Source organism: Chlorocebus sabaeus, chromosome 1 (assembly GCF_047675955.1).
Source record: "Chlorocebus sabaeus isolate Y175 chromosome 1, mChlSab1.0.hap1, whole genome shotgun sequence".
NCBI lineage: Eukaryota > Metazoa > Chordata > Mammalia > Primates > Cercopithecidae > Chlorocebus > Chlorocebus sabaeus.
Window position 1 is genome coordinate 11,715,367 of NC_132904.1, and position 19,625 is coordinate 11,734,991.

The window sequence follows — 19,625 nt, forward strand, 5'->3', positions numbered from 1 at the left end:
CTTTTTATTTAAAAAAAAAAAAAAATCCATTTGTATTGCGAAATATAGAACACATCTTTTAAAAAGTGCACAAAACAGTTAAGCAGCTTATTACTTTATCAAAAACATTCCTGAAAAACCACCTCCCAGGTCAAGTAATAAAGCTTCCATAGCCTCCCAGAGGCCTCCTGAGCCCTCCCCATACCCGCCCTCCTTAAATTAAAGATATGGTAATCATATTATTGCTTTACCATCCAAACAGCATCCCTAAGTATTATAGTTTAGTTTGCTTTTAAAATAATACTTATGACCGGGCGCAGTGGCTCACACTTGTAATCCCAGCTCTTTGGGAGGCTGAGGCGGGCAGATCACCTGAGATCAGGAGTTCGAGACCAGCCTGGCCAACTTAGCGAAACCCCGTCTCTACTAAAAATACAAAAATTAGCCGGGCGTGGTGTCACGCGCCTGTAGTCCCAGTTACTTGGGAGGCTGAGGCAGGAGAATCACTTGAACCTGGGAGGCAGAGGTTGCAGTGAGCAGAGATCACACCGCTGCACTCCAGCCTGGGCGACAGTGTGAGACTCCGCCTCAAAATGATAATAATAATAAAAAAATAATAATAGGCCGGGCGCAGTGGCTCACACCTGTAATCCCAATGCTTTGGGAGGCCGAGGCGGGCGGATCACCTGAGGTCAGGAGTTCAAGACCAGCTTGGCCAACATAGTAAAACCTTGTCTCTACTAAAAATACAAAAATTAGCTGGGCATGGTGGCGGGTGCCTGTAATCTCTGCTACTCAGGAGGCTGAGGCAGGAGAATCACTTGAACCTGGGAGGCAGAGGTTGCAGTGAGTGGAGATTGCGCCACTGCACTCCAGCCTGGGCGACAGAGCGAAACTCCATCTCAATAATAATAATAATAATAATAATACTTATAATAATGTAGCCTATGGTCTGCTCTTGGGTCTGGCATCTTTTGCCTCCTCAGCTCCACAAGACTTTTTTTTTTTTTTTTTTTTTTTTTTTGAGAAGGACTCTCCCTCTGTCACCCAGGCTGGAGTGCAGTGGCGCAATCTCAGCTCACTGCAACCTCCACCTCCCGGGTTCAAGGGATTCTCCTGCCTCAGCCTCCCAGCTGGGATTACAGGCACCCGCCACCACACCAGTAGAGGCAGGGTTTCACCACGTTGGCCAAGCTGGTCTCAAACCCCAGATGTTTTCCTTCTTTCCAGAGTTACACTCTTTCTCTTCCTGTGGTCCAGTGCCTAGAAGAGTTGCCTCATATTTTTGGTCTAGTTTTTCTGTTGTTTGTGGTGGGAAGGCTGATTCTGTACTGGTTCCTCCATCATAGATAGTAGCAGAAGTCACCCGTGCTGTGTTTTATTTGAGGGCCTGTGTGTTGAAGTCTCAAGGGCTCCCTCTTGTTAGTTGTTGCCCTATGATAATGATAATGGTTGAGAGACCCATTGACACTAACCAAAAAATGTGCAGATGAAAGGTTAATAAAAGAATACCTTTTATCAACTGGCAGTGAAGAATAACATTTCATTAGACTAGAATGTTTGTGTGCATATTACTGTTCAGTCTCTTTCATAAGCAGAGCACATGAGGGAAGTCATAATCAGCCTTCCCCCCCCCCCCCCCCGAGACAGGGACTCAATCTGGCACCCAGGCTGGAGTGCAGTGGCATCATCATAGCTCACTGCAGCCTCAACCTGGAGCTCAAGCAGTCCTCTGCCTCAACCTCCCAAGTAGCTGGAACTACAGGCACATGCTATCACACCCAGGTAATTTTTTTACTTTTTTGTAGACATGTGGTCTCATTATGTTGCCCAGGCTGGTCTCAAACTACTGGCCTCAAGTAATCCTCCTGCCTCGACCTACCAAAATGCTGGGATTTCAGGCATGAACCGCTGCACCCGGCCAGAGGCTTTTATTAAGGGTTTAGTATGAAGAACTGCTGTCATGAGTAGCCAGTTAACCTGGGGGCAATCCAGTGTGTTCTGTCTCTAAGGCACAATGGAAGCCATGGATAATCTGAAGGTTGTCAGTACTCACGGAGTTACCATGGGATTGTTAATAGTTTAGAGGAATATTTACCAATTAGAGGAATGATTGATTAATGCCATCAAACTATGGAGGACGCCTCAGACACAGCCAGGGACCTAGTAAGGCACACAGGGAGAAAGCCACGTGATCATGAAGGAAGAAGGCCAATTCGAGGAATGGTTAACGGCATCAAACTATGACAGCTTGGTGCATTCCATTTATATCAGAGAGAGTCTTGCCAATGGAATCAGAAATACATGAAGTCCTCCAGCCATAACTCCCTGCATCTATCTCCACCTAAAAGGAGAACCTGTCCTTTGGAACAGGAGATACTTCAGGTTTGGTGACTGAAACTCATTCTCCCTTATACAGCACTTGGATAGGAAATGCCAACATTTGCCTCTCTGACTTTCGTTTTGCTTTGCTTAGGTGACCTTGCGTGTCTCTGCTCTGATCCCTTATAAGTGATCTCAGAGTTGAGCTCCCAGGCGACAATTTTGTTTTCCGTTTTCCTCATTTCCAGCTTCATTAGGAGCACCTCTCTGTAGCTCCAAGTATTGAAAGTAGTCGAGCACGTTAATTCTTCGTTGCATTCTAAGCCTAACTTCTATTACAGAATAGTTTGGCTGGCTGTGGGTGGTCCAACTTTCTCTGTTTCTTTGTCATACTTTCTTTGTAAGGGCATAGCACCCTTTTCTACCCTGGCCGACAAAGACATTGTATAAGAAATTCCTGCTCAGGATGAGTCACTGGACTGGAGGTTCAAAGTTCACACATATCCTTACAATTTGAAGTTTTCTGGTCATTGGCTGCTTTGGGGAAGTCAACTTAATTTGGTTCAGCAAAATCAAAGTAACCACTGAAAGGTGTTTGAGGGATAAATCTCTGCAAAATCTGTATTCACTTGCTAGGGCTGCTGTAACAGTGTCACAAACAGAGCAGCTCAGACCACAGAAATGTGTAATTCCACGATTGTGGAGGTCAGAAGTCTGAGATCAGGGTGTTGGTCAGGTCAGTCCCTTCTGAGAGGCATGAGGGAGAATCTGTTCGGTGCAGCTGATGTTTTGTTGTTGTTGTTGTGTGTGTGTGTGGTTTTTTTTTGGGGGGGGATGGAATTTCACTCGTCACCCAAGCTAGAGTGCAATGGCGCAATCTTTGGCTCACTGCAACCTCCACCTCCTGGGTTCAAATGATTCTCCTGCCTCAGCCTCCCGAGTAGCTGGGATTACAGGGGCCGCCACCATACCCAGCTAATGGTTGTATTTTTAATACATGGGGTTTCACCATGTTGGTCAGGCTAGTCTCAAACTCCTGACTTAAGGCGATCCACCAGCCTCCACCTCCCAAAGTGCTGAGATTATAGGCGTGAGCCACCACACCGGCCTGGCTCTGGCGTTTTGCTGAAAATCTGCCTTCATGATCACACAGCACTCTCCCTGTGTGTCTTACTAGGTCATGTGGCTGTGTCAGAGCTGTCCTCCAAAGCGAAAGTCGCAGTGGGAGGCAAACCAACCATGAGGTGGTATCTTGCTTTCCCTGCCACAGAAGGACAGGTCATGGTAGTTCCCCAGCTACTCCAGAAATAGTTGGAGCTGGTGCAGCCTAATGAAACTGTGGTGTAGTGGCGTGGGCCCCGGACTTGGAACAAAAACCCCTGGGGCACCTATGTGACTTAGAGGACCAGTGTCCCCATCTGCAGAATGAGGGTGTTAAAGTATGTTAAAACAAAAATTAAGGTGGCTTCTTAAGGTCCCTCCACCGCCAAAGATGAATTCTTTCTGCAACAGGGGAGTCAAGCTTTAATCTCAATTTATAAATGAGCACCATACTGTGAGTCCACTAGGGGGCAGTAACTGTCCGCATTTGGATCCACTGATCCACAGGCCTTGAAACACCATGACACCTTTATTAGGAAAATAAGAGGCAGGTGGGTGGGATAAGGAATCTCTGGTTTTCCCCTCAATACCAAGCTACAATAAAGCCTTATAAATCGTGGCCATTTGGGGCAATAAGAAAAAAATGAGGCCGGGCACAGTGGCTCAAGCCTGTAACCCTAGCACTTTGGGAGGCCGAGATGGGCGGATCACGAGGTCAGGAGATCGAGACCATCCTGGCTAACACGGTGAAACCCCGTCTCTACTAAAAAAAAATACAAAAAACTAGCCGGGCGAGGTGGCGGGCGCCTGTAGTCCCAGCTACTCGGGAGGCTGAGGCGGGAGAATGGCGTGAACCCGGGAGGTGGAGCTGGCAGTGAGCTGAGATCCGGCCACTGCACTCCAGCCTGGGCGACAGAGCGAGACTTTGTCTCAAAAAAAAAAAAACAAAAAACAAAGAAAAAAAGAAAAAAATGAGTATTTTGTTGTTTTCTGCATCAGCTTGAATTTCCCTGGACTTTACCCTTTACCCATGAGGAATGATCTCTTTTTCTTTTTCTTTTTTCTTTCAGAGTTTCACTCTGTCACCCAGGCTGGAGTGCAGTGGCGTAATCTCACCTCACTGCAACTGTCGCCTCCCGGGTTCAAGCGATTCTCCTGCCTCAGCCTCGCAAGTAGCTGGAATTACAGGCAAGCGCCATCACGCCCAACTACTTTTTGTATTTTTAGTAGAGACGAAGTTTCACCATGTTGGTCAGGCTGGTCTGGAACTCCTGACCTCAAGCGATCCGCCTGCCTCAGCCTCCCAAACTGCTGGGATCACAGACATGAGCTACCGTGCCTGGCCTCATCTCTTTTTCTTAATATGTTACTTGTTAATTTTCAGAATTTCAGAACTGAAGGGACCCTTTGCGATTGTGGTGAGTAGCTAGCTCAAGGCAATGGCAAGTAAATGGCAGGACCAGGAATATAAACCATCAAGTCTCTTTTCTCAGCTGTATAATGAGAGGTGATCTCTGAAGTTCCTTTAGGTCTAAGAGTCTGTCTCTTTGGTCTTCATTATCCAGACTGATTTCTGCTTCCCCATGGTGGATCTAAGCATTAAATTGGACTGGCAGGTTGACTTTTCTGAATATGGAGAACTCGATTATCTAAAAACCTTTCTCATCAGAATGGAATTTAATTAAATCTTATTAAATCCATTATATCACATTAAATCTCAAGTTGCATTCATTAAAATGGTAGTTCTCTGGACTTTTGGATTTCACAGAGTAGCAAAATTTGCAAATATGTTTAGGGAATGAGTTAATTCTATTGAGTAAATATGTATGGGTTTTTTTTTTTAACACCTATCCCTTATTATCCTACTATTATAAAAGAAATTTAAACTCAGAAAGAAGAGGGCATGCAATCTCAGAATACATCAAAGTGACACAAATAAATTCCTTTATGAGGCCGGGCACAGTGGTTCACACCTGTATTCCCAGCACTTTGGGAGGCTGAGGTGGGCGGATCGCCTGACGTCAGGAATTTGAGACCAGCCTGGCCAACATGGTGAAACCCCATCTCACTAAAAATACAAAAATTAGCCAGGCATGGTGGTGGGCACCCATAATCCCAGCTACTCGGGAGGCTGAGGCAGGAGAATCACTTGAACCCAGGAGGTAGAGTTTGCAGTGAGCCGAGATTGTGCCGCTACACTCCAGCCTGGGCAACAAGAGTGAAACTCCATCTCAAAAAAAGAAAAAAAAAAAAAGAAAGAAAATTCCTTTATGAAGAACTCATCGCATTGTTCTTAATTTTCTCATTTTGTACAAATCAGTAAAATCCTTGTCACCCACTGGATCCAGCCTACAGATCAACCTTGAGAACATTTGCTTAAAGCAACTGACAATGTTATAAACGTTGCTCCACAAAGGAGTCCTGCTGCCTGTGAATGCCTCTTTTAAGAGATGATGAAGGCAGAACACATCCAAGTTGGGCAAAAGAAAACAGTGGGGGTCAAAAAGTATGTCTTTAAAGCTGCACTTCCAAAGAACCTCCTGAGAGATTTGTAACTTCTATTTCTGTATGATAAAACACTCTTGGTGAGGCATGGTTGCTCATGCCTGTAATCCCAGCACTTTGAGAGGCCAAGGTGGGCGGATCACCTGAGGTCAGGAGTTCAAAACCAGCCTGGCCAACATGGTAAAACCCCATCTCTACTAAAAATACAAAAAAAAAAAAAATTAGCCAGGCGTGGTGGTGCGTGACCGTATTCCCAGCTACGTGGGAGGCTGAAACAGGAGAATCACTTGAACCCAGGAGGGGGAGGTTGCAGTGAGCCGAGAGCATGCCACTGCACTCCAGGCTGGGTGATGGAGCAAGACTCCTGTCTCACAGGGGAAAAAAAAAAACAAAACCCACATTCTTAAGGCCTAAAATGTACTAAAAGTAAAACAGGAAAGCAAAAATGGGGGGAGGGTTCCTTCTGTGAATGCAAACATGCTTGACCAGTGAGATGTAGTTGAAAACCTAGACCACTGGTGTAGACTGACATTGTGTGGACTCTCCATACTCACATACAGCAGATGCAGAGAAGGGCACAGAGGGAGGGAGTGATAAACCTGAAGATAAATTGAGAAATCTGAATTCTCGCTTTCATGTACTCAGTGACTTCTTGGCAAACCGTCTAATCCCAGTCTGCAGTTTTAAAGAACATGCTATGATTGTTAGCAGCACCCACTCAGATAATGCTGGAACTTGTTTGTAAATAAAGTTCCAGCTTCGACAAACCACATGCTCCTCACAGCCATTTATGCACTTTACTTCATCTATCTCTTATACTGTCTGAGAAAAAAATAGAGATGGGGGGGTCTCACTATGTTGCTTAGGCTGGACCTGAACTCCTGGACTCAAGCCCATCCTCCTATCACAGGGTGAAACCCCAAATTGGAGTTCAGCCCAGGAGGCCACGTGATTTCTTGACTTTGCGCAGGAAGGATTCAAGAGTTAACAGAGTAAAGTGAAACAAGTTTATTTTAAAAGTAAAGGAATAAGAGTGGCTATTGCCATCAGAAGAGCAGCCGTGAGAGCTGCAGGTTGCTGTTTTTATGTTTGTTTCTTGCTCATATGCTGAACAAGGGTGGCTTATTCATGAATTTTCCAGGAAAAGGTCAGGGAATTCCCAGAAACGAGAGTCCCTCCCCTTTTTAGACCATGTAGGGTAACTTCCGGATGTTGCCATGGCGTTTGTAACCTGTTACGGTGCTGGTGGGAGTTTCCTTTAGCATGGACAAATCATGGATTAGGATTCGTGTATAATGAGCAGTGAGAGGACCAGGGGCCGCTTTCATCACCATCTTGGTTTTGGTGGGTTTTTGCTGGCTCCTTTACCACATCCTGTTTTATCAGGGGGGTCCTTGTGACCTATGTCTTGGGAAACAAGTCCTGCCAAACTCCTGTCACACCTCCACCTCAGCATCTCAATAGCACAGAGTGCCCTTGTCTGCATTTGCCACATGTGAGTAGTCACCTGTATTGGTCCACTCCCATGCTGCTATGAAGAAATACCTGAGACTGGGTAATTTATATAAAGGAAAGAGTTTTTGTTGTTGTTGTTGGTGGTGGTGGTGGTTTTTGTTTGTTTGTTTTTGAGATGGAGTCTCCGTCTCTTACCCAGGCTAGGGGGCAGTGGTAAGATCTTGGCTCACTGCAACCGCTGCCTCCCATGTTCAAGCAATTCTCCTGCCTCAGCCTCCCAGATAGCCTGGATTACAGGCACCTGCCACCATGCCCGGCTAAATTTTTTGTATTTTTAGTGGAGACAGAGTTTCACCATGTTGTCCAGGCTGGTTTTGAACTCCTGACCTCAAGCGATCCACCTGCCTCGGCCCCCATGCCTGGCCTAAAACAAATCCTTTTATTGTGAGTTACACAGATCATTCATGACATGCTTGGACTTTCTGGTTTGTCCTGAACATTCCTCTTTCTTAAACGACTAGTCATTTTATTCTAGGTCTAAATTTACCATACAAGATTCTTTCTCATATAAAATTATTTCTCTTTAAGCTTTCTTACCCAAAAAAACCCTCTTTATTTCTATAACTTTATTTATATCTCTCTTATTTCCTGGTTCCTTTTACCTTGTTTTATACATGACCTTTAAATAAGCTTTGAATTTGACAAAATTTGTTCACCTTTTTAAAAAGAACACTTAAGAAAGAATGTTTTCCTACAATATGTATTTTTATTTGAAAATACTCAAATAATGAAATATCTATTATTTAATTTAACTTTAGATTCTAAATTATGACAAGTTTGTCTACAAGTATTTATCTCATTACATTTACCTAATTATTTTATTTTGTCTACCTAGATTATTTATGAAAACTGTGATAGTCATCATTTAAAGCTATGAAACTCTGAGACAATGAAAATGATATGACCTAACTGACTCCATCTTGCTTCTAACCTCCAAGCTGACCTTGTTCATTCCTGAGCTTTGGGAGGAACTGAATTTATAGTTCAGCATTAAAACAAAGACAATAGCAGTCCTTTCCCAAAACAAACCTCCTTACTGCCTATAGACTAGACTGCCTAAAGCCACAAGATTAGAAGTTATGGGAATTTTACTAAGTAATTCAAGAACAATATCAGTGTCTTATTTATTAAAGATACACTAGCAAGAATCATTCTGTTTTGGGCTGGGTTTATGGTTTTGTAACCCCTGTGCCAAATTTTGACACCTGATAGTATTTGGCAAGGATAGGTGTGAAATTGCTTGATTAATAAATGCAAATAAAATGTATGCTAGAAATTCTTAAGACATTTCTAATATTACTTTACCAATACTTTTAAAGCTAGCTTACTTATTAAAGATTTTACTTAAGTCATGTAAACTTGAAAAATAATTTGACTAGTTTTTCCTTTTTCTGATACAGTATTTTATTTAAATGCTTTTATTTTTATTTAAGCCAATTAATTAGAGCTCCTTTATATATTTTTGGTAGTGAAACATTGTATATGCAACACATAAATACATAGATGTATTAGGCATGCCAATAGAAATACATCTTATAGGCCGGGTGCAGTGGCTCATGCCTATAATCCCAGCACTTTGGGAGGCTTAAGTGGGTGTGTCACCTGACATCAGGAGCTTGAGACCAGCCTGACCAATGTGGTGAAACCCCGCCTCTACTAAAAATACAAAAAATTAGCCGGGCATGGTGGTGGATGCCTGTAATCCCAGCTACTCGGGAGGCTGAGGCAGGAGAATTGCTTGAACCTGAGAGACAGAGGTTGCAGTGAGCCAAGATCGTGCCACTGCACTCCAGCCTGGGCAACAGAGCAAGACTGTCTCAAAAAAACGAACAACAACAACAAAAACGAATTACATCTTATAGACGTAGACTTATAAATACCTTTTTTTTTTTCCTATCTTAGACTTTCAGATACTTGATAACCTGTTTCACAAACCTAGGCAGTTGTCAGTTAAATAGCCTTAAATGTGCATATTAAAGGAAACAACTCAGGTGAAAATCAAATAGAAAAAATTTACATCATAAGGTACAGAGAGAGTAAAAGTCTGATGGGGCTAGAGGAAGATTAAAGATGGATGCCAAATCAAACATAAAATTATAGAACTATCATAGGATAGTATAAGAATACCAATTTTATTTAGATGGGGCCTACCTATCTTTTAACTGGATCTCTGAGCTCTGGGAAAGCCCACATTGAATCTTGGATCTACAAAAAGTGGGAATTATGAGGTTAGACCATGTGATGCTTTTACAGTACACTTAAAAAAATTTTTTTTCAACAAAGACATTTCTAAGTGTCTAAACCACATTTTTCCTCAAAAACCCAAGACTAAGTCAAGGTGCAGTTGCTCATGCCTACAATCCCAGCACTTTGGGAGGCCAAGATGGGTGAATTGCTTGAGCCCAGGAATTCAAGACCAGCCTGGGCATTAGAGTGAGACTGCATCCCTACCAAAAAAAAAAAAAGGAATTAAAATAAAATAAAAAGAAGGGATGCAGGCCTGCTAACACCTTGGTTTTTAGCTCATAAAGACCCATTTTGGACCTCTGACCCCAGAACTGTAAGATAATAAATGTGTGGGGTGGTTTTGGTTTTGGAATTTTTTCTTTTTCTTCCTTCTTTCTTTTTTTATTTTTTAGAGACAAGGTCTCACTATGTTGCCAGGCTGGTCTCAAACTCCTGAGCTCAAGCAATTCTCTTGCCTTGGCCCCGCAAAGTGCTGGGATTACAGGCATGCACCACGGAACCCAGCCTTGTGTTGTTTTAAGCCACTAAATTTGTGGTAATTTGTTTCAACAACCATACGATATTATTTCACCCACCCTGCTTGTTTATTTTCTCTTTCTGTTATTTTAAGCTCCTCCCTTTCAGTTTTAGAGCTGAGAAGATCTATCAAACATGAATTTGGCCACAAGCTGACTCTTTTCGCCTTGTTGCCCAGGCTAGTCTCGAACTCCTGGGCTCAAGTGATCTATCCACCTCAGCCTCCCAACGTGCTGGGATTACAGGTGGGAGTCACCGTGTGATATGGTTTGGTCGTGTCCCCACCCAAATCTCATCTTGAATTGTAGTTCCCATAATCCCCATGTGTTGTGGGAGGGACCCAGTAGAAGGTAATTTAATCATGGGGGCAGCTATGCTTATGTTGTTCTCGTGATAATGAGTGAGTTCTCATGAGATCTGATGGTTTTATAGGGGTCTCACTTCACCCTTAGTTCTCATTCTTCTGCTTCCTGCCGCCATGTGAAAAAAGACATGTTTGCTTCCCCTTCCACCATGATTGTAAGTATTTTGAGGCCTCCTGAGCCCTGTGGAACTGTGAGTCAATTAAACCTCTTTCCTTTATAAATTATCCAGTCTCAGCTATGTCTTTATTAGCAGCATGAAAATGGACTAATATACCGCGACTGGCCCCATGATATTTAAAGAAATAATTTATTTTCTCTAAGACTTCTATTTTATCATCTGCCTCTTTCAGAGTTTGTGGGATAATGACAGGATTTAAAGGCTTTCAAGTAATTAGAAATTGTTTTCTTTTCTTTTTGAGATGGAGTCTAGCTCTGTCACCCAGGCTGGAATGCATTGGCATGATCTCGGCCCACTGCAACTTCCACCTCCTGGGTTCCAGTGATTCTCCTGCCTCAGCCTCCCAGGTATCTGGAATTACAGGCTCCCACCACCACATCAAGACAGGAGAGGAATTTCAAGGTCAGTTGGTCCAAGCGACTAGCTCATATTGAGTCACTTCTTTAAAACCGTACCACTTAAAATCTGTACTGAGAATTTAAAACTGAATTCCATAATCTTTGTCTCATGTACATTAGAGTCTCGATATCTCAAAAGTGCAGGAACCCTGCCTTACACTTCTAAAACCCTTAGAACATCTTGTCTGTGTCTTGGCATGTAGCCAGGAATAGATACATTTTGGTAAACTTGGCAAATACCCAGTCATCATTGGCATTTGAAGATTAACTCATTGGTCAATATTCAACCCCCTTCGATTAGATGTTTCTGTGTGTTTTGAAAGCTCAAGCCTATGGGAGTGGCTGCCTCCAGGATTCTATTTGTACTGTTTTTTTTGTTTCGTTTTGTTTTGTTTTTGTTGTTGTTGCTGTTGTTGTTGAGACAGGGTCTCACTCTATCACTCAAGCTGGAGTGTAGTAGCACACACATGGCTCTCTGCAGCCTCAACATCCCGGGCTTGAGCAATCCTCCCACCTCAACCTCCTGAGTAGCTGGGACTACAGACGTGCACCTCCATGCCCCGGCTAATTTTTGTATTTTTGGTAGAGACAGAGTTTCACCATGTGGCCCAGGCTGGCAACATGAGTTTGTCCCAAACTCCTGGGCTCAAGCAATCCACCCACCTTGACCTTCGAAAGTGCTGGTATGACAGCCATGAGCTACTGTGCCCCACTTGCCTCCAGGATTCTAGAAGTCAACTGTATGGTCAATCTCTCCCTTCAAGCAGAGATTGAATTTAAAGTCCCAATAGGAGGCAAATGGGATATACAGAACTGAAAATACTGCCGTTGTCCTAGTCCAGGTGAGAGGAGCACGTCGGACGGACAACATTGCTAAGTGGAGAGGCAGGATGTCAAAGGTGGTGTGGAGCACAGCTTTGGCCCTATATTCCAGCAGTGTCACTGGGGTGATTTGAGCTGTCTTCCCTAATCACCTAAACTCTCTGACTCCAGTTTCCATGTCACTCAACTAGCATAATAATACCCATGTATCGGCCGCGTGCAGTGGCTTATGCCTGTAATCCTAGCACCCGCCGCACCCTGCCCTCTGAGGCCCTGGCAGCTGGGGGCGGGCGCGGTCCGGACGCTGCACACAGGACCGGCTCTGCTCTCGGTGCGTAAATTCACAGAGAAACATGAATGGATAACAACAGAAAATGGTATTGGAACCGTGGGAGTCAGCAATTTTGCACAGGAAGTGTTGGGAGATGTTTACTGTAGTCTGCCTGAAGTTGGGACAAAATTGAGCAAACAAGAAGAGTTTGGTCCTCGGAAAGTGTGAAAGCTCCTTGTGAATTCTATTCTCCTTTATCAGGAGACGTAACTAAAATTAATGAAGCCCTTGCAGAAAATCCAGGACTTGTCAAAACATCTTGTTATGAAGATGGTTGGCTGATCAAGATGACACTGAGTAACCCTTCAGAACTAGATGAACTTATAAGTGAAGAAACATATGAGAAGAAACATATTGAGGAGTGATCATGGAACCCCTTAATAAACTAGTATGAAATTACGCAACCCAGCAGAGTTGCCTTAAATTAGTGGATAGAAGACTTAGAATAGCAACTTTTAGCACTACTGATGGGGAAAAAAAACTATTGTTAACACTACTAATGAGAGAAAGTGCCCTTTACCTTTCGAATGATTATAGATAAACATAATACAAGCCCTATTCACAATACCCTATTTTTTTTTTTTTTTTTTTTTTTGAGACGGAGTCTCGCTCTGTCGCCTGGGCTGGGCTGGAGTGCCGTGGCTGGATCTCAGCTCACTGCAAGCTCCGCCTCCCAGGTTTACACCATTCTCCTGCCTCAGCCTCCCCTGTAGCTGGGACTACAGGCGCCCGCCACCTCGCCCAGTTTTTTGTATTTTTTAATAGAGACGGGGTTTCACCATGTTAGCCAGGATGGTCTCGATCTCCTGACCTCGTGATCCGCCCATCTCGGCCTCCCAAAGTGCTGGGATTACAGGCTTGAGCCACCGCGCCTGGCCCCTATGATTTTTAAGCTAGGCTCTAGTATTCAGAATTCATGAAATTATCCATGGTACAAACTAGTTATAAAAATTACATAATTCAGAGATAACGTTATTCTTAAGTCTTATATAATATTATAACTTGCATATATCCATACCTGGATTTGGGTTGAAATACTTAATGATCTTTCCACTGGAAAAAACGGGAGTGAAGAGGTTTTTGCTGCTTGTGCAGTGTCAGATGAAGAACAACACTATCTTAATTTTGCAATATGCTGCATTTGCTGGTGCTATTTTTATGCTGTGAAAGCAACAGCTTTGCCACAAAATAATAAAATACTTCTTCGTTAAAAAAAAAAAAAAAAATAGATGGGCCAGGTGCGGTGGCTCACACCTGTAATCCCAGCACTTTGGGAGGCCAAGGCAGGCGGATCACGAGGTCAGGAGATTGAGACCATCCTGACCAACACGGTGAAACCCCATCTCTACTAAAAAAAAGAAAATACAAAAAATTAGCCTGGCATGGTGGCGGGCGCCTGTAGTCCCAGCTACTTGGGAGGCTGAGGCAGGAGAATAGTGTGAACCTGGGAGACGGAGCTTGCAGTGAGCTGAGATCGCACCGCTGCACTCCAACCTGGGCGACAGAGTGAGTCTTTGTCTCAGGAAAAAAAAAAAAAAAAAAGGTAGATGAAGAGATGTGTAGGACAAGGTATGGGAGAAGGGGCTCTGAGTTTCCCTGCCCTCTTTTGGCACACTGTCCTCTAGGAACCTGCATGTGCTCAGCTATCTGGAAGCTTCCTGTCCTCTTGGGCCTTTTATGGAGACTTCATTGGATAGATGTGATTGTAGCACGGACAACCTTCTAGAAATATGGTTGGTAGGCTGGGCGCAGTGGCTCACACCTGTAATCTCAGCACTTCGGGAGGCTGAGGTGGGTGGATCACGAGGTCAGGAGTTCGAGACCAGCCTGGCCAATATGGTGAAACCCCATCTCTACTAAAAATACAAAAATTAGCCAGGCATGGTAGTGGGAGCCTGTAATCCTAGTTATTTGGGAGGCTGAGGCAGGAGAATCGCTTGAACCCGGGAGGTGGAGGTTGCAGTGAGCCGAGATTGTGTCACTGTACTCCAGCCTAGGTGACAGAGTGAGACTCCATCTCAAAAAAAATAAAATAAATAAATAAATAAAATAAATATGATTGAGTACGATCTAACACTAACAGGCTAAATGGGGAAACCCAACAAGGCCCATCTGATCAGATTCTTCTTGGTCTCTCTGTGCGGCTTTCCTTCCTCCAGGGAACAGGGCAGGACCTGTCCGAAGTGAGGGTATTGTGACCTACAGTCACACAAAGTAGGTCAGAGAATTTCCTCATGGCCAGCTCCCAGACAGAAAGATAGGAAAAGAAGCAGGTAAAAGGTGGGGAGAAAAAGGAGCAGGTAAAAAGGTGGGGAGAAGGTCAGAGACAGACAGATTCTGTTTCCTGAAGCCTGCCTATGAGAACTAAAGTACCCTAACGTTATAACAAACAACTGTAATAACAAGAGCCATGGGAGTTATAAGCCAAGAATCATGGGTGAAAACATATATATATGTATATATGAAAGACATATATATATGAAAGACATATATATGTTTATAACACATATACATGAAATGCATACATATATGAGACCCACATATATATTTTTTCATCCATGGTTCTTAGTTTTATATAAAATATCACAACATGTGTTTTCAAAGGTTTTCAGAAGCAACTGAAATTCTCCTACTTGGGGACCATGAACAGTGTAATCACTTATTTTATTTATTTATTTATTTATTTATTTATTTATTTATTTATTTATTTTAGACAGAGTCTTGCTTTGTTGCCCAGGCTAGAGTACAATGATGCAATCTCTACTCACTGCAACCTCTGCCTCCCAAGTTCAAGCAATTCTTGCGCCTCAGCCTCCCAGGTAGCTAGGATTACAGGCGCCTGCCACCACACCCAGCTAATTTTTGTATTTTTAGTAGAGACCGGGTTTCACCATGTTGGCCAGGCTGGTCTCAAACTCCAGACCCCAGGTGATCTGCCCATCTCGGCCTCCCAAAGTGCAGGCATTACAGGCGTGAGCCACTGCGCCCGGCCTAGTTTAATCACTTTAGAGAGTGCCAGCAATATCCAGTATAACTGACAATGCCAATAATACACACCCCAGTGTCTCTACTCTTGGTCTGACCTTAAAGCAAAGATTCTCAACCTTGGCTCCATGTTAAAAAATGCCTGGGGGAGTTTTGTTTTTATTTTTAAAATCTGATGTCTCAGGTCCACACTCAGAAATTTTGATTTCATCTGTTCTGAGATGAGGCTCAGAAATGGTCTTTTAAAAGCTCCCTAGGCCTTTCTAATGTGTACCCTGCCCAAGAGAAAATCACCCATACCGATAAAGAGGCATTCACCTTGCACCAACTACATAAATAAAATCAAGGGGATTTAAGCATCTAAATGTAAAAAGCAAATCTTTAAAATACTTTTCAAAATTAAATGACTATCTTATGACCTTGGAATACAAAAAGATATCATAAGGACCAGGCACAGTGGCTCACACCTGTAATCCCAGTACTTTGGGAGGCCAAGACTGGAGGATTGCTTGAGCTCAGGTGTTTGAGACCAACCTGGGCAACATAGCAAGACCCTGTCTCTATTTTTTATTTTAATAAATTAAAAAAAAAAAAAAGCCAGGCACAGTGACTCACCCCCTGTAATCCCAGCACTTTGACTGGCAGAAGTTCAAGACCAGCCTAATAAACATGGTGAAACCCCATCTCTACTTAAAATACAAAAGATTAGCCAGGCGTGGTGGCAGGCACCTGTAATCCCAGCTACTTGGGAGGCTGAGGCAGGAGAATCGCTTGAACCTGGGAGGTGGATGTTGCAGTGAGCGGAGATGGCGCCACTGCATTCCAGCCTGGGCAACGGTGCAAGACTATATATACACACACACACACACACACATATACACACACATATATATACATACACACACATATACACATATATACATATATACACATATATAAACACATGTATATACACACATATATATATACACACACACGCATAGTTATACAAGGAATTTTTCAGTGGTAAAGGTGAATCAACTAGAAATATGTGTACTAATGTGAATAATTCTTAAACACAATGTTGATCAATAAAAGCAAGGTATGACGAGGTGTGGTGGCTCACGCCTGTAATCTTAGAACTTTGGGAGGCCAAGATGGGCAGATTACTTGAGGTTCGGAGTTCAAGACCAGCCTGGCCAACATAGTGAAACCCCGTCTCTACAAAAAATACAAAAATTAGCCGGGCATGTTGGCGGGTGCCTGTAGTCCCAGCTACTCAGGAAGCTGAGGGAGGAGAATCGCTTGAACCTGGGAGGCAGAGGTTGCAGTGAGCTGAGATCATGCCACTGCACTCCAGCCTGGGTGACAGAGCGAGATTCCATCTCAAAAAAAAAAAAGCAAGACATTCAGAATGATGAAATCTGACAACAATTTTTTAAAATTGAAACACAAATCAACACCCTATGTGTTTATGGATACATACGTAGGTTTTACAAGTATGAAAACACACAGGTCTGAAAAACATTATCCTGAGTTTTATTTTTACCTCTAGGGAAAAAGGGGAAATATCTAAAAATTAAACTCCAATGTCTTTTGGAGGCATGATCCTCTAGAGCTAAGTTTTAGATTTTTTCGTTACTTTAAATGGTATTTTAAGACGTACAAAAAAAGTACAGATGATGATACAACAGACTTAGCTGATATTTCTGACTTAGTGGAACACCTATAATATTACAGGTTTATCGGAAGCCCAATTTTCCTTTCTCCTTGACAGGATTATCCTGCCTCTGTGAAGTGTAACTTTAAAGAGAAGGCGGATGAGCTCCTAGAGAGCTACCAAGACAGTCACTACCTCATCGTTAGTAAAAACTGTGTTTACTTCCGATGTGTAATAAACCCTACGTGACCATTTGGGGGCGCCAGAGTACAGCACAGACTGGCGGAGCCCACGCCCGGGGAATGCAACAACTAGTTCAACTGCTCCACGCTGATTAATAATCAAACTATTATTGTGTGGGGCCTATCTTCCTATTGGACCTCAAAACCCACCTACTCCACAAGTTTATCTTCACAATTATGAGCTACCCACTTCACGTCACACTACAGCACCTAAAAGCAAATAATGAAGTTTATTCTTGAGTTAACCTGCCTCTGTGTTCAGCCAATCCCTCCTGTACGTGAGTGATGCACCTGGATGCTACATAAAGAGAGACGGAAATAACTAAGGTGTGGTCCTTACTCCCAAGGGGCTTACAGCAGCGTGAAGACTCGAAAGCAAGCACACCCACAACCACAACACAGCCGCTGGCACACACAGCAGGAGAGACACCGGGTTTAACGCAGCAGAGAAAGTGGGCGTCATCTCCAGGCACAGCTCCATGAAGATGACATTGACCTGGGAGCTCTGAGCCTTCATATAATGGTTAAGCTTTCAGCTGGAAGAAATCCCAAGTGGAGAAACAGGAAATTATAAAAGACTAATGGTTTTGGATTCACAAAACCTGCCTGAGTGAACCTGGGTAAGTTGCTTCCCCTTCTTGATATCGGGAAGCTAGCAGCCATGGGCACAGGTGAACGGATGGCTTGAACTCAGAAGTTCAAGACTAGCCTGGGCTATGTACGTGGGGAAACCTGGTCTCTACAATCTTTGTAGAAGTTTTCCTTTCTAGCTACAAATTAATAAATGTTAATTTTAAGATAAAAATTAGAAAATCTAAGAAAATGTAAAGAAGAAAATTAAATTACACCTAGTTCTGAAGAGGCACAGTGGCTCATGCCTGCCATCCCAGCACTTAGGGAGGCCAAAGCAGGAGGACCAATTGAGGCCAGGAGTTCAAGACCAGCCTGGGCAACATAGTAAGACTCCCTCCTCTACAAAACAATAAAAAATTAGCCAGGTGTGGTGGTGTGTGCCTATAGTCCTAGCTACTGGGGAGGCTGAGGTAGGAGAATTGCTTGAGTCCAGCAGTTTGAGGTTGTAATGACCTATGATTATGCCACTACACTCCAACCTGGACAACAGAGCACGATTCTGTCTCTCTCTCTCTCACTATATATATATATACACACACACACACACATAAATATATATATATGCTTAATCTTTTCACTTAGAAATATTTTCTTCTAATTTTTTCTCTGTCGGCTCTCCAATTTAATGTACAAAATGAGACTATACTGAATATACCTTTTATATCCTGTTATTTAACTTAACATTATATTGTGACTGCTTTCTCGAATCAATGCATATAATTCTGTCTGTTTTTGCTTTCTTTTTCATCAAAGATGTACATGCACATAACCTAAGGATCAATTCTGGAGTGACCTGGGGCCCAGGAAAGCCGAAGGGCAGGATTCAATCATGCAGTGAAGAGAGGGACTAATGAAAGGCCTGAATGGTAACTCCTGATTGCTCTCATTCTATCCTATCTTGAAGCCCAGAATCCAGAGTCAGGTTTTCCCTGTTTAACCCCACGTCAAAAAGTGGAGCCCTCTTCTTTAATGAAATGGAAAGGCCTAACAAGAGGTAACCAAAACTGCTGCTTTCCCACACTGTCTCTGTAAAGCGAAGTCTGCCGCAACGATCCCCGACCTTGGGTGGAAGTGCAGTCCTCTTACTAGTGCTTCATTTAAAAAATATTAACTTGGTTGGACGCGGTGGCTCACGCCTGTAATGCCAGCACTTTGGGAGGCCAAGGAGAGCGGATCACCTGAGGTCAGGAGTTCGAGACCAGCCTGGCCAACATGGTGAAACCCCCATCTCTACTAAAAATACAAACATTAGCCAGGCGTGGTGGCGGGCGCCTGTAATCCCAGCTACTTGGGAGGCTGAGGCAGAAGAATCACGTGAACCTGGGAGGCGAAGGTTGCAGTGAGCCAAGACTGTACCATTGCACTCCAGCCTGGGTAACAAGAGCAAAACTCGGTCTGAAAAGAAAATAATAATAATAAAGTAAATAAAAATAAAAATATTAACTTTATTGAAGTGCAATTTACACACCATAAAATACACTCTTTTTTTTTTTTTTTTTTTTTTTTGAGACAGAGTTTCGCTCTTGCTGCCCAGGCTGGAGTGCAGTGGCGTTATTTCCTCTCACCACAACCTCAACCTTCTGAGTTCAAGTGTTCTCCTGCCTCAGCCTCCCAGTAGCTGGGATTACAGGTATGCACCACCACGCTTGGCTAATTTTGTATTTTTAGTAGAGACGGGGGTTTCTCCATGTTGGTCAGGCTGGTCTCTAACTCCCAACCTCAGGTGATCCGCCTGCCTTGGCCTCCCAAAATGCTGGGATTACAGGAGTGAGCCACCGCACCTGGCCTATTTTTATTTTTATTTTATTTTGTTTTCATTTATTTATTTTGAGATGGAGTCTCGTTCT

The 19,625-nt window shown here is 43.3% G+C and overlaps 1 long non-coding RNA gene across 1 annotated transcript; it reads left to right on the top strand.

The window, feature by feature from the left end:
* Positions 1-10,917: 10,917 nt before the first annotated feature.
* LOC140713290 (uncharacterized) lies at positions 10,918-19,166 on the top strand. The gene is made up of 3 exons (XR_012095213.1): positions 10,918-11,130; positions 17,021-17,765; positions 18,532-19,166. It is a non-coding gene; the product is annotated as an uncharacterized lncRNA (long non-coding RNA).
* The last annotated feature ends 459 nt before the right edge of the window (positions 19,167-19,625 follow it).